We start from the raw sequence: 16,970 nt of genomic DNA, 5'->3' as shown, positions 1-16,970 counted from the left end.
ACTTTATTGTTTTAAGCAGTAGACGGGGAAAAAAATGAAATTTAATGGAACAGGATAATCTGGAAATGGTTTATAAGGGAGAAGTTTGTCGAAAAGAAGGCGAAGGCGATTGAATGGGCTAAAAATCGGACAGGCTGTCCGTGGAAAAAAAAAAGGGGAGGGGGGGTGGAAAAATGGGTGCAACACGAGGACTTCCCAGGGGGTCACCCATCCTAGTACTACTCTCGCCCAAGCACGCTTAGTTGCGGAGTTCTGATGGCATCCGGTGCATTAGTGCTGGTATGATCGCACCCGAAGATTAGCCGCGACTTTATTGTTTTAAGCAGTAGACGGGGAAAAAAATGAAATTGAATGGAACACGATAATCTGGAAATGGTTTAAGAGGGAGAAGTTTGTCGAAAAGGAGGCGAAGGCGATTGAATGGGCAAAAAATCGGACAGGCTGTCCGGGGAAAAAAAAAGGGGTGGGGCGGTTGAAAAAGGGGTGCAACAAGTGGACTTCCCAGGGGGTCACCCATCCTAGTACTACTCTCGCCCAAGCACGCTTAACTGCGAAGTTCTGATTGGATCCGGTGCATTGGTGCTGGTATGATCGCACCCGAAGATTAACCGCGACTTTATTGTTTTAAGCAGTAGACGGGGAAAAAAATGAAATTGAATGGAACAGGATAATCTGGAAATGGTTTAGAAGGGAGAAGTTTGTCGAAAAGGAGGCGAAGGCGAATGAATGGGCTAAAAATCGGACAGGCTGTCCGGGGAAAAAAAAAAAGGGGAGGGGGGGTGGAAAAAGGGCTGCAACATGAGGACGTCCGAGGGGGTCACCCATCCTAGTACTACTCTCGCCCAAACACGCTTAACTACGGAGTTCTAATGGGATCCGGTGCATTAGTGCTGGAATGATCGCACCCGAAAATTAACCGCGACTTTATTGTTTTAAGAAGTAGACGGGGAAAAAAATGAAATTGAATGGAATAGGATAATCTGGAAATGGTTTAGATGGGAGAAGTTTGTCGAAAAGGAGGCGAAGGCGATTGAATGGGCTAAAAATCGGACAGGCTGTCCGGGGAAAAAAAAAAGGAGAGCGGGGGTGGAAAAAGGGGTGCAACTCGAGAACTTCCCAGGGGGTCACCCATCCTAATACGACTCTCGCCCAAGCTCGCTTAACTGCGGAGTTCTGATGGGATCCGCTGGATTAGTGCTGGTGTGATCGCACCAGAAGATTAACAGCGACTTTATCGTTTTAAACAGTAGACGGGGAAAAAAATGAAATTGAATGGAACAGGATAATCTGGAAATGGTTTAAAAGGGAGAAGTTTGTCGAAAAGGAGGCGAAGGCGATTGAATGGGCTAAAAATCGGACAGGCTGTCCGGGGAAAAAAAAAAAAGGGAGGGGGGGGTGGAAAAAGAGGTGCAACACGAGGACTTCCCAGGGGGTCACCCATCCTAGTACTACTCTCGCCCAAGCACGCTTAACTGCGGAGTTCTGATGGGATCTGGTGCATTTGTGCTGGGATGAACGCACCCGAAGATTAGCGGCGACTTTATTGTTTTAAGCAGTAGACGGGGAAAAAAATGAAATTGAATGGAACAGGATAATCTGGAAATGGTTTAAAAGGGAGAAGTTTGTCGAAAAGGAGGCGAAGACGATTGAATGGGCTAAAAATCGGACAGGCTGTCCGAGGAAAAAAAAAAAAGGGGAGGGGGAGTGGAAAAAGGGGTGCAACACGAGGACTTCCCAGGGGGTCACCCATCCTAGTACTACTCTCACCCAAGCACGTTTAACTGCAGAGTTCTGATGGGATCCGGTGCATTAGTGCTGGTATGACCGCACCCGAAGATTAACCGCGACTTTATTGTTTTAAGCAGTAGGCGGGGAAAAAAATGAAATTGAATGGAACAGGATAATCTGGAAATGGTTTAAAAGGGAGAAGTTTGTCGAAAAGGAGGCGAAGGCGATTGAATGGGCTAAAAATCGGACAGGCTGTCCGGTTAAAAAAAAAAAAGGGGAGGGGGGTGGAAAAAGGGTGCAACACGAGGACTTCCCAGGGGGTCACCCATCCTAGTACTACTCTCGCCCAAACACGCTTAACTGCGGAGTTCTGATGGGATCCGGTGCATTAGTGCTGGTATGATCGCACCCGAAGATTAGCCGCGACTTTATTGTTTTAAGCAGTAGACGGGGAAAAAAATGAAATTGAATGGAACAGGATAATCTGGAAATGGTTTAAAAGGGAGAAGTTTCTCGAAAAGAAGGCGAAGGCGAGACAATGGTCTAAAAATCGGACAGGCTGGCCGGGGAAGAAAAAAAAGGGGAGGGGCGGTGGAAAAAGAGGTGCAACACGAGGACCTCCCAGGGGGTCACCCATCCTAATACTACTCTCGCCCAAGCACGCTTAACTGCGGAGTTCTGATGGGATCCGGTGCATTAGTGCTGGTATGATCGCACCCGAAGATTAGCCGCGACTTTATTGTTTTAAGCAGTAGACGGGGAAAAAAATGAAATTGAATGGAACAGGATAATCTGGAAATGGTTTAAATGGGCGAAGTTTGTCGAAAAGGAGGCGAAGGCGATTGAATGGGCTAAAAATCGGACAGGCTGTCCGGGGAAAAAAAAAAAAGGGAGGGGGGTGGAAAAAGGGGTGCAACACGAGGACCTCCCAAGGGGTCACCCATCCTAGTACTACTCTCGCCCAAGCACGCTTAACAGCGGAGTTCTGATGGGATCCGGTGCATTAGTGCTAGTATGATCGCACCCGAAGATTATCCGCGACTTTATTGTTTTAAGCAGTAGACGGGGAAAAAAATGAAATTGAATGGAACAGGATAATCTGGAAATGGTTTAAAAGGGAGAAGTTTCTCGAAAAGAAGGCGAAGGCGAGACAATGGTCTAAAAATCGAACAGGCTGGCCGGGGAAGAAAAAAAAGGGGAGGGGCGGTGGAAAAAGGGGTGCAACACGAGGACTTCCCAGGGGGTCACCCATCCTAGTACTACTCTCGCCCAAACACGCTTAACTGCGGAGTTCTGATGGGATCTGGTGCATTAGTGCCGGCATGATCACACCCGAAGATTAACCGCGACTTTTTTGTTTTAAGCAGTAGACGGGGAAAAAAATGAAATTGAATGGAACAGGATAATCTGGAAATAGTTTAAAAGGGAGAAGTTTGTCGAAAAGGTGGCGTAGGCGATTGAATGGGCTAAAAATCGGACAGGCTGGCGGGGGAAAAAAAAAAAAGGGGAGGGGAGTGGACAAAGGGGTGCAACACGAGGAATTCCCAGGGGGTCACCCATCCTAGTACTACTCTCGCCCAAGCACACTTAACTGCGGAGTTCTGATGGCATCCGGTCCATTAGTGCTGGGGTGATCGCAGCCGAAGATTAACCGCAACTTTATTGTTTTAAGCAGTAGACGGGAAAAAAATGAAATTGAATGGAACAGGATAATCTGGAAATGGTTTAAAAGGGAGAAGTTTGTCGAAAATGAGTGGAAGGCGATTGAAAGGGCTAAAAATCGGACAGGCAGTCCGGGGAAAAAAAAGAAGGGGAGGGGGGGTGGAAAAATGGGTGCAACACGAGGACTTCCCAGGGGGTCACCCATCCTAGTACTACTCTCGCCCAAGCACGCTTAAATGCGGAGTTCTGATGGCATCCGGTGCATTAGTGCTGGTATGATCGCACCCGAAGATTAACCGCGACTTTATTGTTTTAAGCAGTAGACGGGGAAAAAAATGAAATTGAATGGAACAGGATAATCTGGAAATGGTTTAAAAGGGAGAAGTTTGTCGAAAAGGAGGCGAAGGCGATTGAATGGGTTAAAAATCGGACAGGCTGTCCGGGGAAAAAAAAAAAGAGGAGGGGGGGTGGAAAAAGGGGTGCAACACGAGGACTTCCCAGGGGGTCACCCATCCTAGTACTATTCTCGCCCAAGCACGCTTAACTGCGGAGTTCTGATGGGATCCGGTGCATTAGTGCTGGTATGATCGCACCCGAAGATTAACCGCGACTTTATTGTTTTAAGCAGTAGACGGGGAAAAAAATGAAATTGAATGGAACAGAATAATCTGGAAATGGTTTAAAAGAGAGAAGTTTGTCGAAAAGGAGGCGATGGCGATTGAATGGGCTAAAAATCGGATAGGCTGGCAGGGGAAAAAAAAAAGGGGAGGGGGGTGGAAAAAGGGGTGCAACACGAGGACTTCCCAGGGGGTCACCCATCCTAGTACTACTCTCGCCCAAGCACGCTTAACTGTGGAGTTCTAATGGGATCCGGTGCATTAGTGCTGGTTTGATCGCACCCGAAGATTAACCGCGACTTTATTGTTTTAAGCAATAGACGGGGAAAAAAATGAAATTGAATGGAACAGGATAATCTGGAAATGGTTTAAAAGGGAGAAGTTCGTCGAAAAGGGGGCGAAGGCGATTGAACGGGCTATAAATCGGACAGGCTGTCCGGGGAGAAAAAAAAGGGGAGGGGGGGTGGAAAAAAGGGTGCAACACGAGAGGGGCACCCATCCTAGTACTACTCTCGCCCAAGCACGCTTACCTGCGGAGTTCTGACGGGATCCGGTGCATTAGTCCTGGTATGATCGCACCCGAAGATTAACCGCGACTTTATTGTTTTAAGCAGTAGACGGGGAAAAAAATGAAACTGAATGGAACAGGATAATCTGGAAATGGTTTAAATGGGAGAAGTTTGTCGAAAAGGAGGCGAAGGCGATTGAATGGGCTAAAAATCGGACAGGCTGACCGGGGAAAAAAAAAAGGGGAGGGGAGTGGAAAAAGGGGTGCAACACGAGGACTTCCCAGGGGGTCACCCATCCTAGTACTACTCTCGCCCAAGCACGCTTAACTGCGGAGTTCCGATGGGATCCGGTGCATTAGTGCTGGTATGATTGCACCCGAAGATTAACCGCGACTTTATTGTTTTAAGTAGTAGACGGGGAAAAAAATGAAATTGAATGGAACAGGATAATCTGGAAATGGTTTACAAGGGAGAAGTTTGTCGAAAATGAGGCGAAGGCGATTGAATGGGCTAAAAATCGGACAGGCTGTCCGGGGAAAAAAAAAGGGGAGGGGGGGTGGAAAAAGGGGTGCAACACGAGGACTTCCCAAGGGGTCGCCCATCCTAGTACTACTCTCACCCAAGCACGCTTAACTGCAGAGTTCTGATGGGATCCGGTGCATTGGTGCTGGTATGAACGCACCCGAAGATTAACCGCGACTATATTGTTTTAAGCAGTAGACGGGGGAAAAAATGAAATTGAATGGAACAGGATAATCTGGAAATGGTTTAAAAGGGAGAAGTTTGTCGAAAAAGAGGCGAAGGCGACACAATGGTCTAAAAATCAGACAGGCTGGCCGGGGAAAAAAAAAGGGGAGGGGGGGTGGAAAAAGGGGTGCAACACGAGGACTTCCCAGGGGGTCACCCATCCTAGTACTACTCTCGCCCAAGCACGCTTAACTGCGGAGTTTTGATGCGATCCGGTGAATTAGTGCTGGTATGATCGCACCCGAAGATTAACTGCGACTTTATTGTTTTAAGCAGTAGACGGGGAAAAGAATGAAATTGAATGGAACAAGATAATCTGGAAATGGTTTAAAAGTGAGAAGTTTGTCGAAAAGGGGGCGAAGGCGATTGAATGGGCTAAAAATCGGACAGGCTATCCGGGGAAAAAAAAAAGGGGAGGGGGGTGGAAAAAGGGGTGCAACACGAGGACTTCCCAGGGGGTCACCCATCCTAGTACTACTCTCGCCCAAGCACGCTTAGCTGCGGAGTTCTGATGGGATCCGGTGCATTAGTGCTGGTATTATCGCACCCGAAGATTAGCCGCGACTTTATTGTTTTAAGCAGTAGACGGGGAAAAAAATGAAATTGAATGGAACACGATAATCTGGAAATGGTTTAAGAGGGAGAAGTTTGTCGAAAAGGAGGCGAAGGCGATTGAATGGGCAAAAAATCGGACAGACTGTCCGGGGAAAAAAAAAAGGGGAGGGGCGGTGGAAAAAGGGGTGCAACACGTGGACTTCCCAGGGGGTCACCCATCCTAGTACTACTCTCGCCCAAGCAGGCTTAATTACGGAGTTCTGATGGGATCCGGCGCATTAGTGCTGGTATGATCGCACCCGAAGATTAACCGCGACTTTATTGTTTTAAGTAGTAGACGGGGAAAAAAATGAAATTGAATGGAACAGGATAATCTGGAAATGGTTTAGAAGGGAGAAGTTTGTCGAGAAGGAGGCGAAGGCGATTGAATGGGCTAAAAATCGGACAGGCTGTCCGGGGAAAAAAAAAAGGAGAGGGGGGGTGGAAAAAGGGGTGCAACACGAGGACTTCCCTAGGGGTCACCCATCCTAGTACTACTCTCGCCCAAGCATGCTTAACTGCGGAGTTCTGATGGGATCCGGTGCATTAGTGCTGGTATGATCGCACCCGAAGATTAGCCGCGACTTTATTGTTTTAAGCAGTAGACGGGGAAAACAATCAAATTGAATGGAACAGGATAATCTGGAAATGGTTTAAAAGGGAGAAGTTTGTCAAAAAGGAGGCGAAGGCGATTGAATGGCCTAAAAATCGGACAGGCTGTCCGGGGAAAAAAAAAAAGGAGAGGGGGGGTGGAAAAAGGGGTGCAACACGAGGACTTCCCAGGGGGTCACCCATCCTAGTACAACTCTCGCCCAAGCACGCTTAATTGTGGAGTTCTGATGGGATCCGGTGCATTAGTGCTGGTATGATCGGACCCGAAGATTAACCGCAACTTTTATTGTTTTAAGCAGTAGACGGGGAAAAAAATGAAATTGAATGGAACAGGATAATCTGGAAATGGTTTAAAAGGGAGAAGTTTGTCGAAAAGGAGGCGAAGGCGATTGAATGGGCTAAAAATCGGACAGTCTGTCCGGGGAAAAAAAATGGGGAGGGGGGTGGAAAAAGGGGTGCAACGCGAGGACTTCCGAGGGGGTCACCCATCCTAGTACTACTCTCGCCCAAGCACGCTTAACTGCGGAGTTCTGATGGGATCCGGTGCATTAGTGCTGGTATGATCGCACCCGAAGATTAGCCGCGACTTTATTGTTTTAAGCAGTAGACGGGGAAAAAAATGAAATTGAATGGAACAGGATAATCTGGAAATGGTTTAAAAGGGCGAAGTTTGTCGAAAAGGAGGCGAAGGCAATTGAATGGGCTAAAAATCGGACAGGCTGTCCGGGGAAAAAAAAAAGTGGAGGGGGATGGAAAAAGGGGTGCAACACGAGGACTTCCAGGGGGTCACCCATCCTAGTACTACTCTCCCCCAAGCACGCTTAACTGCGGAGTTCTGATGGGATCCGGTGCATTAGTGCTGGTATGATCCCACCCGAAGATTAACCGCGACTTTATTGTTTTAAGCAGTAGACGGGGAAAAAAATGAAATTGAATGGAACAGGATAATCTGAAATGGTTTAAAAGGGAGAAGTTTGTCGAAAAGGAAGCGAAGGCGATTGAATGGGCTAAAAATCGGACAGGCTGTCCGGGGAAAAAAAAAAAGGGGAGGGGGGGTGGAAGAAGGGGTGCAACACGAGGACTTCCCAGGGGGTCACCCATCCTAGTACTACTCTCACCCAAGCACGCTTAACTGCAAAGTTCTGATGGGATCCGGTGCATTATGCTGGTATGATCGCACCCGAAGATTAGCCGCGATTTTATTGTTTTAAGCAGTAGACGGGGAAAAAGTGAAATTAAATGGAACAGGATAATCTGGAAATGGTTTAAAAGGGAGAAGTTTGTCGAAAAGATGGCGAAGGCGATTGAATGGGCTAAAAATCGGACAGGCTGTCCGGGGAAAAAAAAAAAGGGGAGGGGGGTGGAAAAAGGGGTGCAACACGAGGACTTCCCCGGGGGTCACCAATCCTAGTACTACTCTCGCCCAAGCACGCTTAACTGCGGAGTTTTGATGCGATCCGGTGAATTAGTGCTGGTATGATCGCACCCGAAGATTAACTGCGACTTTATTGTTTTAAGCAGTAGACGGGGAAAAAAATGAAATTGAATGGAACAGGATAATCTGGAAATGATTTACAAGGGAGAAGTTTGTCGAAAAGGAGGCGAAGGCGATTGAATGGGCTACAAATCGGACAGGCTGTCCGTGGAAAAGAAAAAAGGGGAGGGGCGGTGGAAAAAGGGGTGCAACACGAGGACTTCCGAGGGGGTCACCCATCCTAGTACTACTCTCACCCAAGCACGCTTAATTGTGGAGTTCTGATGGGATCCGGTGCATTAGTGCTGGTATGATCGCACCCGAAGATTAACCGCGACTTTATTGTTTTAAGCAGTAGACGGGGAAAAAAATGAAATTGAATGGAACAGGATAATCTGGAAATGGTTTAAAAGGGAGAAGTTTGTCGAAAAGGGGACGAAGGCGATTGAATGGGCTAAAAATCGGACAGGCTATCCGGGGAAAAAAAAAAAGGGGAGGGGGTGGAAAAAGGGGTGCAACACGAGGACTTCCCAGGGGGTCACCCATCCTAGTACTACTCTCGCCCAAGCACGCTTAGCTGCGGAGTTCTGATGGGATCCGGTGCATTAGTGCTGGTATGATCGCACCCGAAGATTAGCCGCGACTTTATTGTTTTAAGAAGTAGACGGGGAAAAAAAGGAAATTGAATGGAACACGATAATCTGGAAATGGTTTAAGAGGGAGAAGTTTGTCGAAAAGGAGGCGAAGGCGATTGAATGGGCAAAAAATCGGACAGGCTGTCCGGGGAAAAAAAAAAGGGGAGGGGCGGTGGAAAAAGGGGTGCAACACGTGGACTTCCCAGGGTGTCACCCATCCTAGTACTACTCTCGCCCAAGCACGCTTAATTACGGAGTTCTGAAGGGATCCGGTGCATTAGTGCTGGTATGATCGCACCCGAAGATTAACTGCGACTTTATTGTTTTAAGCAGTAGACGGGGAAAAAAATGAAATTGAATGGAACAGGATAATCTGGAAATGGTTTAGAAGGGAGAAGTTTGTCGAGAAGGAGGCGAAGGCGATTGAATGGGCTAAAAATCGGACTGGCTGTCCGGGGAAAAAAAAAAGGAGAGGGGGGGTGGAAAAATGGGTGCAACACGAGGACTTCCCTGGGGGTCACCCATCCTAGTACTACTATCGCCCAAGCATGCTTAACTGCGGAGTTCTGATGGGATCCGGTGCATTAGTGCTGGTATGATCGCATTCGAAGATTAGCCGCGACTTTATTTTTTTAAGCAGTAGACGGGGAAAACAATGAAATTGAATGGAACAGGATAATCTGGAAATGGTTTAAAAGGGAGAAGTTTGTCAAAAAGGAGGCGAAGGCGATTGAATGGGTTAAAAATCGGACAGGCTGTCCGGGGAAAAAAAAAAAGGGGAGGGGGGGTGGAAAAAGGGGTGCAACACGAGGACTTCCCAGGGGGTCACCCATCCTAGTACTACTCTCGCCCAAGCACGCTTAATTGTGGAGTTCTGATGGGATCCGGTGCATTAGTGCTGGTATGATCGCACCCGAAGATTAACCGCAACTTTATTGTTTTAAGCAGTAGACGGGGAAAAAAATGAAATTGAATGGAACAGGATAATCTGGAAATGGTTTAAAAGGGAAAAGTTTGTCGAAAAGGAGGCGAAGGCGATTGAATGGGCTAAAAATCGGACAGGCTGTCCGGGGAAAAAAAAAAGGGGAGGGGGTGGAAAAAGGGGTGCAACACGAGGACTTCCGAGGGGGTCACCCATCCTAGTACTACTCTCGCCCAAGCACGCTTAACTGCGGAGTTCTGATGGGATCCGGTGCATTAGTGCTGGTATGATCGCACCCGAAGATTAGCCGCGACTTTATTGTTTTAAGCAGTAGACGGGGAAAAAAATGAAATTGAATGGAACAGGATAATCTGGAAATGGTTTAAAAGGGCGAAGTTTGTCGAAAAGGAGGCGAAGGCAATTGAATGGGCTAAAAATCGGACAGGCTGTCCGGGGAAAAAAAAAAAGTGGAGGGGGGTGGAAAAAGGGGTGCAACACGAGGACTTCCCAGGGGGTCACCCATCCTAGTACTACTCTCGCCCAAGCACGCTTAACTGCGGAGTTCTGATGGGATCCGGTGCATTAGTGCTGGTATGATCCCACCCGAAGATTAACCGCGACTTTATTGTTTTAAGCAGTAAACGGGGAAAAAAATGAAATTGAATGGAAACGGATAATCTGAAATGGTTTAAAAGGGAGAAGTTTGTCGAAAAGGAAGCGAAGGCGATTGAATGGTCTAAAAATCGGACAGGCTGTCCGGGGAAAAAAAAAAGGGGAGGGGGGGTGGAAGAAGGGGTGCAACACGAGGACTTCCCAGGGGGTCACCCATCCTAGTACTACTCTCACCCAAGCACGCTTAACTACGGGGTTCTGATGGGATCCGGTGCATTAGTTCTGGTATGATCGCACCCGAAGATTAGCCGCGATTTTATTGTTTTAAGCAGTAGACGGGGAAAAAGTGAAATTGAATGGAACAGGATAATCTGGAAATGGTTTAAAAGGGAGAAGTTTGTCGAAAAGAAGGCGAAGGCGATTGAATGGGCTAAAAATCGGACAGGCTGTCCGGGGAAAAAAAAAAAGGGGAGGGGGGGTGGAAAAAGGGGTGCAACACGAGGACTTCCCCGGGGGTCACCAATCCTAATACTACTCTCGCCCAAGCACGCTTAACTGCGGAGTTTTGATGCGATCCGGTGAATTAGTGCTGGTATGATCGCACCCGAAGATTAACTGCGACTTTATTGTTTTAAGCAGTAGACGGGGAAAAAAATGAAATTGAATGGAACAGGATAATCTGGAAATGATTTACAAGGGAGAAGTTTGTCGAAAAGGAGGCGAAGGCGATTGAATGGGCTAAAAATCGGACAGGCTGTCCGGGGAAAAGAAAAAATGGGAGGGGCGGTGGAAAAAGGGGTGCAACACGAGGACTTCCCAGGGGGTCACCCATCCTAGTACTACTCTCACCCAAGCACGCTTAATTGTGGAGTTCTGATGGGATCCGGTGCATTAGTGCTGGTATGATCGCACCCGAAGATTAACCGCGACTTTATTGTTTTAAGCAGTAGACGGGGAAAAAAATGAAATTGAATGGAACAGGATAATCTGGAAATGGTTTAAAAGGGAGAAGTTTGTCGAAAAGGGGGCGAAGGCGATTGAATGGGCTAAAAATCGGACAGGCTATTCGGGGAAAAAAAAAGGGGAGGGGGGTGGAAAAAGGGGTGCAACACGAGGACTGCCCAGGGGGTCACCCATCCTAGTACTACTCTCGCCCAAGCACGCTTAGCTGCGGAGTTCTGATGGGATCCGGTGCATTAGTGCTGGTATGATCGCACACGAAGATTAGCCGCGACTTTATTGTTTTAAGCAGTAGACGGGGAAAAAAATGAAATTGAATGGAACACGATAATCTGGAAATGGTTTAAGAGGGAGAAGTTTGTCGAAAAGGAGGCGAAGGCGATTGAATGGGCAAAAAATCGGACAGGCTGTCCGGGGAAAAAAAAAAGGGGAGGGGCGGTGGAAAAAGGGGTGCAACACGTGGACTTCCCAGGGGGTCACCCATCCTAGTACTACTCTCGCCCAAGCACGCTTAATTACGGAGTTCTGAAGGGATCTGGTGCATTAGTGCTGGTATGATCGCACCCGAAGATTAACCGCGACTTTATTGTTTTAAGCAGTAGACGGGGAAAAAAATGAAATTGAATGGAACAGGATAATCTGGAAATGGTTTAGAAGGGAGAAGTTTGTCGAGAAGGAGGCGAAGGCGATTGAATGGGCTAAAAATCGGACTGGCTGTCCGGGGAAAAAAAAAAGGAGAGGGGGGGTGGAAAAATGGGTGCAACACGAGGACTTCCCTGGGGGTCACCCATCCTAGTACTACTCTCGCCCAAGCATGCTTAACTGCGGAGTTCTGATGGGATCCGGTGCATTAGTGCTGGTATGATCGCACCCGAAGATTAGCCGCGACTTTATTTTTTTAAGCAGTAGACGGGGAAAAAAATGAAATTGAATGGAACAGGATAATCTGGAAATGGTTTAAAAGGGCGAAGTTTGTCGAAAAGGAGGCGAAGGCAATTGAATGGGCTAAAAATCGGACAGGCTGTCCGGGAAAAAAAAAAAAGTGGAGGGGGGTGGAAAAAGGGGTGCAACACGAGGACTTCCAGGGGGTCACCCATCCTAGTACTACTTTCGCCCAAGCACGCTTAACTGCGGAGTTCTGATGGGATGCGGTGTATTAGTACTGGTATGATCCCACCCGAAGATTAACCGCGACTTTATTGTTTTAAGCAGTAGACGGGGAAAAAAATGAAATTGAATGGAACAGGATAATCTGGAAATGGTTTAAAAGGGAGAAGTTTGTCGAAAAGGAGGCGAAGGCGATTGAATGGGCTAAAAATCGGACAGGCTGTCCGGGGAAAAAAAAAAGGGGAGGGGGTGGAAAAAGGGGTGCAACACGAGGACTTCCGAGGGGGTCACCCATCCTAGTACTACTCTCGCCCAAGCACGCTTAACTGCGGAGTTCTGATGGGATCCGGTGCATTAGTGCTGGTATGATCGCACCCGAAGATTGGCCGCGACTTAATTGTTTTAAGTAGTAGACGGGGAAAAAAATGAAATTGAATGGAACAGGATAATCTGGAAATGGTTTAAAAGGGCGAAGTTTGCCGAAAAGGAGGCGAAGGCAATTGAATGGGCTAAAAATCGGACAGGCTGTCCGGGGAAAAAAAAAAAGTGGAGGGCGGTGGAAAAAGGGGTGCAACACGAGGACTTCCCAGGGGGTCACCCATCCTAGTACTACTCTCGCCCAAGCACGCTTAACTACGGAGTTCTGATGGAATCCGGTGTATTAGTGCTGGTATGATCGCACCCGAAGATTAACCGCGAGTTTATGGTTTTAAGCAGTAGACGGGGAAAAAAATGAAATTGAATGGAACAGGATAATCTGGAAATGGTTTAGAAGGGAGAAGTTTGTCGAAAAGGAGGCGAAGGCGATTGAATGGGCTAAAAATCGGACAAGCTGTCCGGGGAAAAAAAAAAAGGGGAGGGGGGTGGGAAAAGGGATGCAACACGAGGACTTCCAAGGGGGTCACCCATCGTAGTACTACTCTCGCCCAAGCACGCTTAACTGCGGAGTTCTGATGGGATCCGGTGCATTAGTGCTGGTATGATCGCACCCGAAGATTAACCGCGACTTTATTGTTTTAAGCCGTAGACGGGGAAAAAAATGAAATTGAATGGAACAGGATAATCTGGAAATGGTTTAAAAGGGAGAAGTTTGTCGAAAAGGAGGCGAAGGCGATTGAATGGGCTAAAAATCGGACAGTCTGGCCGGTGAAAAAAAAAAAGGGGAGGGGTGGTGGAAAAAGGGGTGCAACACGAGGACTTCCCAGGAGGTCACCCATCCTAGTACTACTCTCGCCCAAGCACGCTGAACTGCGGTGTTCTGATGGGATCCGGGGCATTAGTGCTGTATGATCGCACCCGAAGATTAACCGCGACTTTATTGTTTTAAGCACTAGACGGGGAAAAAAAATGAAATTGAATGGAACAGGATAATCTGGAAATGGTTTAAAAGGGAGAAGTTTGTCGAAAAGGAGGCGAAGGCGATTGAATGGGCTAAAAATCGGACAGGCTGGCCGGGGAAAAAAAAAAGGGGAGGGGGGGTGGAAAAAGGGGTGCAACACGAGGACTTCCCAGGGGGTCACCCATCCTAGCACTACTCTCGGCCAAGCACTCTTAACTGCGGAGTTCTGATGGGATCCGGTGCATTAGTGCCGGTATGATTGCACCCGAAGATTAACCGCGACTTCATTGTTTTAAGCAGTAGACGGGGAAAAAAATGAAATTGAATGGAACAGGATAATCTGGAAATGGTTTAAAAGGGAGAAGTTTGTCGAAAAGGAGGCGAAGGCGATTGAATGGGCAAAAAATCGGACAGGCTGTCCGGGGAAAAAAAAAAGGGGAGGGGCGGTGGAAAAAGGGGTGCAACACGTGGACTTCCCAGGGGGTCACCCATCCTAGTACTACTCTCGCCCAAGCACGCTTAATTACGGAGTTCTGAAGGGATCCGGTGCATTAGTGCTGGTATGATCGCACCCGAAGATTAACCGCGACTTTATTGTTTTAAGCAGTAGACGGGGAAAAAAATGAAATTGAATGGAACAGGATAATCTGGAAATGGCTTAGAAGGGAGAAGTTTGTCGAGAAGGAGGCGAAGGCGATTGAATGGGCTAAAAATCGGACTGGCTGTCCGGGGAACAAAAAAAGGAGAGGGGGGGTGGAAAAATGGGTGCAACACGAGGACTTCCCTGGGGGTCACCCATCCTAGTACTACTCTCGCCCAAGCATGCTTAACTGCGGAGTTCTGATGGGATCCGGTGCATTAGTGCTGGTATGATCGCACCCGAAGATTAGCCGCGACTTTATTTTTTTAAGCAGTAGACGGGGAAAACAATGAAATTGAATGGAACAGGATAATCTGGAAATGGTTTAAAAGGGAGAAGTTTGTCAAAAAGGAGGCGAAGGCGATTGAATGGGCTAAAAATCGGACAGGCTGTCCGGGGAAAAAAAAAAAGGGGAGGGGGGGTGGAAAAAGGGGTGCAACACGAGGACTTCCCAGGGGGTCACCCATCCTAGTACTACTCTCGCCCAAGCACGCTTAATGGTGGAGTTCTGATGGGATCCGGTGCATTAGTGCCGGTATGATCGCACCCGAAGATTAACCGCAACTTTATTGTTTTAAGCAGTAGACGGGGAAAAAAATGAAATTGAATGGAACAGGATAATCTGGAAATGGTTTAAAAGGTAGAAGTTTGTCGAAAAGGAGGCGAAGGCGATTGAATGGGCTAAAAATTGGACAGGCTGTCCGGGGAAAAAAAAAAGGGGAGGGGGTGGAAAAAGGGGTGCAACACGAGGACTTCCGAGGGGGTCACCCATCCTAGTACTACTCTCGCCCAAGCACGCTTAACTGCGGAGTTCTGATGGGATCCGGTGCATTAGTGCTGGTATGATCGCACCCGAAGATTGGCCGCGACTTAATTGTTTTAAGCAGTAGACGGGGAAAAAAATGAAATTGAATGGAACAGGATAATCTGGAAATGGTTTAAAAGGGCGAAGTTTGCCGAAAAGGAGGCGAAGGCAATTGAATGGGCTAAAAATCGGACAGGCTGTCCGAGGAAAAAAAAAAAAGTGGAGGGCGGTGGAAAAAGGGGTGCAACACGAGGACTTCCCAGGGGGTCACCCATCCTAGTACTACTCTCGCCCAAGCACGCTTAACTGCGGAGTTCTGATGGGATCCGGTGCATTAGTGCTGGTATGATCCCACAAGAAGATTAACCGCGACTTTATTGCTTTAAGCAGTAAACGGGGAAAAAAATGAAATTGAATGGAACAGGATAATCTGAAATGGTTTAAAAGGGAGAAGTTTGTCGAAAAGGAAGCGAAGGCGATTGAATGGGCTAAAAATCGGACAGGCTGTCCGGGGAAAAAAAAAAGGGGAGGGGGGGTGGAAGAAGGGGTGCAACACGAGGACTTCCCAGGGGGTCACCCATCCAAGTACTACTCTCACCCAAGCACGCTTAACTGCGGGGTTCTGATGGGATCCGGTGCATTAGTGCTGGTATGATCGCACCCGAAGATTAACCGCAACTTTATTGTTTTAAGCAGTAGACGGGGAAAAAAATGAAATTGAATGGAACAGCATAATCTGGAAATGGTTTAAAAGGGAGAAGTTTGTCGAAAAGGAGGCGAAGGCGATTGAATGGGCTAAAAATCGGACAGGCTGTCCGGGGAAAAACAAAAAGGGGACGGGCGGTGGAAAAAGGGGTGCAACACGAGGACTTCCCAGGGGGTCACCCATCCTAGTACTACTCTCGCCCAAGCACGCTTAACTATGGAGTTCTGATGGAATCCGGTGTATTAGTGCTGGTATGATCGCACCCGAAGATTAACCGCGAGTTTATGGTTTTAAGCAGTAGACGGGGAAAAAAATGAAATTGAATGGAACAGGATAATCTGGAAATGGTTTAGAAGGGAGAAGTTTGTCGAAAAGGAGGCGAAGGCGATTGAATGGGCTAAAAATCGGACAAGCTGTCCGGGGAAAAAAAAAAAGGGGAGGGGGGTGGGAAAAGGGATGCAACACGAGGACTTCCAAGGGGGTCACCCATCGTAGTACTACTCTCGCCCAAGCACGCTTAACTGCGGAGTTCTGATGGGATCCGGTGCATTAGTGCTGGTATGATCGCACCCGAAGATTAACCGCGACTTTATTGTTTTAAGCCGTAGACGGGGAAAAAAATGAAATTGAATGGAACAGGATAATCTGGAAATGGTTTAAAAGGGAGAAGTTTGTCGAAAAGGAGGCGAAGGCGATTGAATGGGCTAAAAATCGGACAGTCTGGCCGGTGAAAAAAAAAAAGGGGAGGGGTGGTGGAAAAAGGGGTGCAACACGAGGACTTCCCAGGGGGTCACCCATCCTAGTACTACTCTCGCCCAAGCACGCTGAACTGCGGTGTTCTGATGGGATCCGGGGCATTAGTGCTGTATGATCGCACCCGAAGATTAACCGCGACTTTATTGTTTTAAGCACTAGACGGGGAAAAAAAATGAAATTGAATGGAACAGGATAATCTGGAAATGGTTTAAAAGGGAGAAGTTTGTCGAAAAGGAGGCGAAGGCGATTGAATGGGCTAAAAATCGGACAGGCTGGCCGGGGAAAAAAAAAAGGGGAGGGGGGGGTGGAAAAAGGGGTGCAACACGAGGACTTCCCAGGGGGTCACCCATCCTAGCACTACTCTCGCCCAAGCACTCTTAACTGCGGAGTTCTGATGGGATCCGGTGCATTAGTGCCGGTATGATTGCACCCGAAGATTAACCGCGACTTCATTGTTTTAAGCAGTAGACGGGGAAAAAAATGAAATTGAATGGAACAGGATAATCTGGAAATGGTTTAAAAGGGAGAAGTTTGTCGAAAAGGAG

General features: G+C 47.8%; 54 non-coding genes and 1 pseudogene across 54 annotated transcripts; all 55 read right to left on the bottom strand.

The window, feature by feature from the left end:
* Positions 1-174: 174 nt before the first annotated feature.
* LOC145811531 (5S ribosomal RNA) lies at positions 175-293 on the bottom strand. Its single transcript, XR_014355072.1, has one exon. It is a non-coding gene; the product is annotated as a 5S ribosomal RNA (ribosomal RNA).
* A 187-nt stretch (positions 294-480) lies between these two features.
* On the bottom strand, positions 481-599 carry LOC145811766 (5S ribosomal RNA). The gene has a single exon (XR_014355299.1). It is a non-coding gene; the product is annotated as a 5S ribosomal RNA (ribosomal RNA).
* Positions 600-788: 189 nt separating this feature from the next.
* LOC145812232 (5S ribosomal RNA) lies at positions 789-907 on the bottom strand. Its single transcript, XR_014355759.1, has one exon. It is a non-coding gene; the product is annotated as a 5S ribosomal RNA (ribosomal RNA).
* A 188-nt stretch (positions 908-1,095) lies between these two features.
* On the bottom strand, positions 1,096-1,214 carry LOC145812248 (5S ribosomal RNA). The gene has a single exon (XR_014355778.1). It is a non-coding gene; the product is annotated as a 5S ribosomal RNA (ribosomal RNA).
* Positions 1,215-1,404: 190 nt separating this feature from the next.
* LOC145811370 (5S ribosomal RNA) lies at positions 1,405-1,523 on the bottom strand. Its single transcript, XR_014354913.1, has one exon. It is a non-coding gene; the product is annotated as a 5S ribosomal RNA (ribosomal RNA).
* Positions 1,524-1,713: 190 nt separating this feature from the next.
* On the bottom strand, positions 1,714-1,832 carry LOC145810894 (5S ribosomal RNA). Its single transcript, XR_014354447.1, has one exon. It is a non-coding gene; the product is annotated as a 5S ribosomal RNA (ribosomal RNA).
* A 188-nt stretch (positions 1,833-2,020) lies between these two features.
* On the bottom strand, positions 2,021-2,139 carry LOC145809624 (5S ribosomal RNA). The gene has a single exon (XR_014353185.1). It is a non-coding gene; the product is annotated as a 5S ribosomal RNA (ribosomal RNA).
* A 189-nt stretch (positions 2,140-2,328) lies between these two features.
* Positions 2,329-2,447, bottom strand: LOC145810447 (5S ribosomal RNA). The gene has a single exon (XR_014354015.1). It is a non-coding gene; the product is annotated as a 5S ribosomal RNA (ribosomal RNA).
* A 188-nt stretch (positions 2,448-2,635) lies between these two features.
* On the bottom strand, positions 2,636-2,754 carry LOC145810734 (5S ribosomal RNA). Its single transcript, XR_014354290.1, has one exon. It is a non-coding gene; the product is annotated as a 5S ribosomal RNA (ribosomal RNA).
* Positions 2,755-2,943: 189 nt separating this feature from the next.
* Positions 2,944-3,062, bottom strand: LOC145811013 (5S ribosomal RNA). The gene has a single exon (XR_014354563.1). It is a non-coding gene; the product is annotated as a 5S ribosomal RNA (ribosomal RNA).
* A 189-nt stretch (positions 3,063-3,251) lies between these two features.
* LOC145812235 (5S ribosomal RNA) lies at positions 3,252-3,370 on the bottom strand. The gene has a single exon (XR_014355763.1). It is a non-coding gene; the product is annotated as a 5S ribosomal RNA (ribosomal RNA).
* Positions 3,371-3,558: 188 nt separating this feature from the next.
* On the bottom strand, positions 3,559-3,677 carry LOC145811507 (5S ribosomal RNA). Its single transcript, XR_014355047.1, has one exon. It is a non-coding gene; the product is annotated as a 5S ribosomal RNA (ribosomal RNA).
* Positions 3,678-3,866: 189 nt separating this feature from the next.
* On the bottom strand, positions 3,867-3,985 carry LOC145809110 (5S ribosomal RNA). The gene has a single exon (XR_014352604.1). It is a non-coding gene; the product is annotated as a 5S ribosomal RNA (ribosomal RNA).
* A 187-nt stretch (positions 3,986-4,172) lies between these two features.
* On the bottom strand, positions 4,173-4,291 carry LOC145810457 (5S ribosomal RNA). Its single transcript, XR_014354025.1, has one exon. It is a non-coding gene; the product is annotated as a 5S ribosomal RNA (ribosomal RNA).
* A 188-nt stretch (positions 4,292-4,479) lies between these two features.
* Positions 4,480-4,588, bottom strand: LOC145812397 (5S ribosomal RNA; annotated as a pseudogene).
* Positions 4,589-4,775: 187 nt separating this feature from the next.
* LOC145809293 (5S ribosomal RNA) lies at positions 4,776-4,894 on the bottom strand. Its single transcript, XR_014352812.1, has one exon. It is a non-coding gene; the product is annotated as a 5S ribosomal RNA (ribosomal RNA).
* Positions 4,895-5,081: 187 nt separating this feature from the next.
* On the bottom strand, positions 5,082-5,200 carry LOC145811389 (5S ribosomal RNA). The gene has a single exon (XR_014354931.1). It is a non-coding gene; the product is annotated as a 5S ribosomal RNA (ribosomal RNA).
* A 187-nt stretch (positions 5,201-5,387) lies between these two features.
* On the bottom strand, positions 5,388-5,506 carry LOC145811216 (5S ribosomal RNA). Its single transcript, XR_014354762.1, has one exon. It is a non-coding gene; the product is annotated as a 5S ribosomal RNA (ribosomal RNA).
* Positions 5,507-5,693: 187 nt separating this feature from the next.
* On the bottom strand, positions 5,694-5,812 carry LOC145809539 (5S ribosomal RNA). Its single transcript, XR_014353100.1, has one exon. It is a non-coding gene; the product is annotated as a 5S ribosomal RNA (ribosomal RNA).
* A 188-nt stretch (positions 5,813-6,000) lies between these two features.
* LOC145811207 (5S ribosomal RNA) lies at positions 6,001-6,119 on the bottom strand. The gene has a single exon (XR_014354754.1). It is a non-coding gene; the product is annotated as a 5S ribosomal RNA (ribosomal RNA).
* Positions 6,120-6,307: 188 nt separating this feature from the next.
* On the bottom strand, positions 6,308-6,426 carry LOC145810454 (5S ribosomal RNA). Its single transcript, XR_014354022.1, has one exon. It is a non-coding gene; the product is annotated as a 5S ribosomal RNA (ribosomal RNA).
* Positions 6,427-6,615: 189 nt separating this feature from the next.
* LOC145811695 (5S ribosomal RNA) lies at positions 6,616-6,734 on the bottom strand. Its single transcript, XR_014355230.1, has one exon. It is a non-coding gene; the product is annotated as a 5S ribosomal RNA (ribosomal RNA).
* Positions 6,735-6,921: 187 nt separating this feature from the next.
* Positions 6,922-7,040, bottom strand: LOC145810123 (5S ribosomal RNA). The gene has a single exon (XR_014353689.1). It is a non-coding gene; the product is annotated as a 5S ribosomal RNA (ribosomal RNA).
* Positions 7,041-7,227: 187 nt separating this feature from the next.
* Positions 7,228-7,345, bottom strand: LOC145811808 (5S ribosomal RNA). The gene has a single exon (XR_014355340.1). It is a non-coding gene; the product is annotated as a 5S ribosomal RNA (ribosomal RNA).
* A 188-nt stretch (positions 7,346-7,533) lies between these two features.
* LOC145811989 (5S ribosomal RNA) lies at positions 7,534-7,651 on the bottom strand. The gene has a single exon (XR_014355516.1). It is a non-coding gene; the product is annotated as a 5S ribosomal RNA (ribosomal RNA).
* Positions 7,652-7,838: 187 nt separating this feature from the next.
* LOC145812081 (5S ribosomal RNA) lies at positions 7,839-7,957 on the bottom strand. The gene has a single exon (XR_014355606.1). It is a non-coding gene; the product is annotated as a 5S ribosomal RNA (ribosomal RNA).
* A 189-nt stretch (positions 7,958-8,146) lies between these two features.
* LOC145811533 (5S ribosomal RNA) lies at positions 8,147-8,265 on the bottom strand. The gene has a single exon (XR_014355074.1). It is a non-coding gene; the product is annotated as a 5S ribosomal RNA (ribosomal RNA).
* Positions 8,266-8,452: 187 nt separating this feature from the next.
* Positions 8,453-8,571, bottom strand: LOC145809067 (5S ribosomal RNA). Its single transcript, XR_014352561.1, has one exon. It is a non-coding gene; the product is annotated as a 5S ribosomal RNA (ribosomal RNA).
* A 188-nt stretch (positions 8,572-8,759) lies between these two features.
* On the bottom strand, positions 8,760-8,878 carry LOC145811539 (5S ribosomal RNA). The gene has a single exon (XR_014355079.1). It is a non-coding gene; the product is annotated as a 5S ribosomal RNA (ribosomal RNA).
* A 188-nt stretch (positions 8,879-9,066) lies between these two features.
* On the bottom strand, positions 9,067-9,185 carry LOC145811957 (5S ribosomal RNA). Its single transcript, XR_014355485.1, has one exon. It is a non-coding gene; the product is annotated as a 5S ribosomal RNA (ribosomal RNA).
* A 189-nt stretch (positions 9,186-9,374) lies between these two features.
* On the bottom strand, positions 9,375-9,493 carry LOC145810603 (5S ribosomal RNA). The gene has a single exon (XR_014354164.1). It is a non-coding gene; the product is annotated as a 5S ribosomal RNA (ribosomal RNA).
* A 186-nt stretch (positions 9,494-9,679) lies between these two features.
* Positions 9,680-9,798, bottom strand: LOC145809555 (5S ribosomal RNA). Its single transcript, XR_014353116.1, has one exon. It is a non-coding gene; the product is annotated as a 5S ribosomal RNA (ribosomal RNA).
* Positions 9,799-9,986: 188 nt separating this feature from the next.
* LOC145809652 (5S ribosomal RNA) lies at positions 9,987-10,105 on the bottom strand. The gene has a single exon (XR_014353213.1). It is a non-coding gene; the product is annotated as a 5S ribosomal RNA (ribosomal RNA).
* Positions 10,106-10,292: 187 nt separating this feature from the next.
* LOC145811380 (5S ribosomal RNA) lies at positions 10,293-10,411 on the bottom strand. Its single transcript, XR_014354922.1, has one exon. It is a non-coding gene; the product is annotated as a 5S ribosomal RNA (ribosomal RNA).
* A 188-nt stretch (positions 10,412-10,599) lies between these two features.
* Positions 10,600-10,718, bottom strand: LOC145812220 (5S ribosomal RNA). Its single transcript, XR_014355746.1, has one exon. It is a non-coding gene; the product is annotated as a 5S ribosomal RNA (ribosomal RNA).
* A 189-nt stretch (positions 10,719-10,907) lies between these two features.
* On the bottom strand, positions 10,908-11,026 carry LOC145811097 (5S ribosomal RNA). The gene has a single exon (XR_014354649.1). It is a non-coding gene; the product is annotated as a 5S ribosomal RNA (ribosomal RNA).
* A 186-nt stretch (positions 11,027-11,212) lies between these two features.
* On the bottom strand, positions 11,213-11,331 carry LOC145810613 (5S ribosomal RNA). Its single transcript, XR_014354174.1, has one exon. It is a non-coding gene; the product is annotated as a 5S ribosomal RNA (ribosomal RNA).
* Positions 11,332-11,519: 188 nt separating this feature from the next.
* Positions 11,520-11,638, bottom strand: LOC145811057 (5S ribosomal RNA). The gene has a single exon (XR_014354608.1). It is a non-coding gene; the product is annotated as a 5S ribosomal RNA (ribosomal RNA).
* A 188-nt stretch (positions 11,639-11,826) lies between these two features.
* LOC145810547 (5S ribosomal RNA) lies at positions 11,827-11,945 on the bottom strand. Its single transcript, XR_014354112.1, has one exon. It is a non-coding gene; the product is annotated as a 5S ribosomal RNA (ribosomal RNA).
* Positions 11,946-12,133: 188 nt separating this feature from the next.
* LOC145812198 (5S ribosomal RNA) lies at positions 12,134-12,251 on the bottom strand. The gene has a single exon (XR_014355724.1). It is a non-coding gene; the product is annotated as a 5S ribosomal RNA (ribosomal RNA).
* A 186-nt stretch (positions 12,252-12,437) lies between these two features.
* LOC145809554 (5S ribosomal RNA) lies at positions 12,438-12,556 on the bottom strand. Its single transcript, XR_014353115.1, has one exon. It is a non-coding gene; the product is annotated as a 5S ribosomal RNA (ribosomal RNA).
* Positions 12,557-12,744: 188 nt separating this feature from the next.
* On the bottom strand, positions 12,745-12,863 carry LOC145809582 (5S ribosomal RNA). The gene has a single exon (XR_014353143.1). It is a non-coding gene; the product is annotated as a 5S ribosomal RNA (ribosomal RNA).
* A 188-nt stretch (positions 12,864-13,051) lies between these two features.
* LOC145810146 (5S ribosomal RNA) lies at positions 13,052-13,170 on the bottom strand. Its single transcript, XR_014353712.1, has one exon. It is a non-coding gene; the product is annotated as a 5S ribosomal RNA (ribosomal RNA).
* Positions 13,171-13,359: 189 nt separating this feature from the next.
* On the bottom strand, positions 13,360-13,477 carry LOC145812195 (5S ribosomal RNA). The gene has a single exon (XR_014355721.1). It is a non-coding gene; the product is annotated as a 5S ribosomal RNA (ribosomal RNA).
* A 189-nt stretch (positions 13,478-13,666) lies between these two features.
* On the bottom strand, positions 13,667-13,785 carry LOC145810868 (5S ribosomal RNA). Its single transcript, XR_014354422.1, has one exon. It is a non-coding gene; the product is annotated as a 5S ribosomal RNA (ribosomal RNA).
* Positions 13,786-13,973: 188 nt separating this feature from the next.
* Positions 13,974-14,092, bottom strand: LOC145810589 (5S ribosomal RNA). The gene has a single exon (XR_014354151.1). It is a non-coding gene; the product is annotated as a 5S ribosomal RNA (ribosomal RNA).
* A 188-nt stretch (positions 14,093-14,280) lies between these two features.
* On the bottom strand, positions 14,281-14,399 carry LOC145810546 (5S ribosomal RNA). Its single transcript, XR_014354111.1, has one exon. It is a non-coding gene; the product is annotated as a 5S ribosomal RNA (ribosomal RNA).
* A 189-nt stretch (positions 14,400-14,588) lies between these two features.
* Positions 14,589-14,707, bottom strand: LOC145811077 (5S ribosomal RNA). The gene has a single exon (XR_014354629.1). It is a non-coding gene; the product is annotated as a 5S ribosomal RNA (ribosomal RNA).
* A 186-nt stretch (positions 14,708-14,893) lies between these two features.
* On the bottom strand, positions 14,894-15,012 carry LOC145809553 (5S ribosomal RNA). The gene has a single exon (XR_014353114.1). It is a non-coding gene; the product is annotated as a 5S ribosomal RNA (ribosomal RNA).
* A 189-nt stretch (positions 15,013-15,201) lies between these two features.
* On the bottom strand, positions 15,202-15,320 carry LOC145810698 (5S ribosomal RNA). The gene has a single exon (XR_014354256.1). It is a non-coding gene; the product is annotated as a 5S ribosomal RNA (ribosomal RNA).
* A 187-nt stretch (positions 15,321-15,507) lies between these two features.
* Positions 15,508-15,626, bottom strand: LOC145810831 (5S ribosomal RNA). Its single transcript, XR_014354386.1, has one exon. It is a non-coding gene; the product is annotated as a 5S ribosomal RNA (ribosomal RNA).
* A 189-nt stretch (positions 15,627-15,815) lies between these two features.
* LOC145810346 (5S ribosomal RNA) lies at positions 15,816-15,934 on the bottom strand. The gene has a single exon (XR_014353920.1). It is a non-coding gene; the product is annotated as a 5S ribosomal RNA (ribosomal RNA).
* Positions 15,935-16,122: 188 nt separating this feature from the next.
* On the bottom strand, positions 16,123-16,241 carry LOC145810145 (5S ribosomal RNA). Its single transcript, XR_014353711.1, has one exon. It is a non-coding gene; the product is annotated as a 5S ribosomal RNA (ribosomal RNA).
* A 189-nt stretch (positions 16,242-16,430) lies between these two features.
* Positions 16,431-16,548, bottom strand: LOC145812214 (5S ribosomal RNA). The gene has a single exon (XR_014355740.1). It is a non-coding gene; the product is annotated as a 5S ribosomal RNA (ribosomal RNA).
* A 190-nt stretch (positions 16,549-16,738) lies between these two features.
* On the bottom strand, positions 16,739-16,857 carry LOC145809919 (5S ribosomal RNA). Its single transcript, XR_014353486.1, has one exon. It is a non-coding gene; the product is annotated as a 5S ribosomal RNA (ribosomal RNA).
* Between the last annotated feature and the right edge of the window lie 113 nt (positions 16,858-16,970).

The sequence above is a fragment of the Camellia sinensis genome, chromosome 14 (assembly GCF_055761805.1).
Source record: "Camellia sinensis isolate YWXY chromosome 14, ASM5576180v1, whole genome shotgun sequence".
Taxonomy (NCBI): Eukaryota; Viridiplantae; Streptophyta; class Magnoliopsida; order Ericales; family Theaceae; genus Camellia; species Camellia sinensis.
Note: the sequence above shows the minus strand (reverse complement) of the source record. Positions and strands in the feature narration are given on the sequence as shown.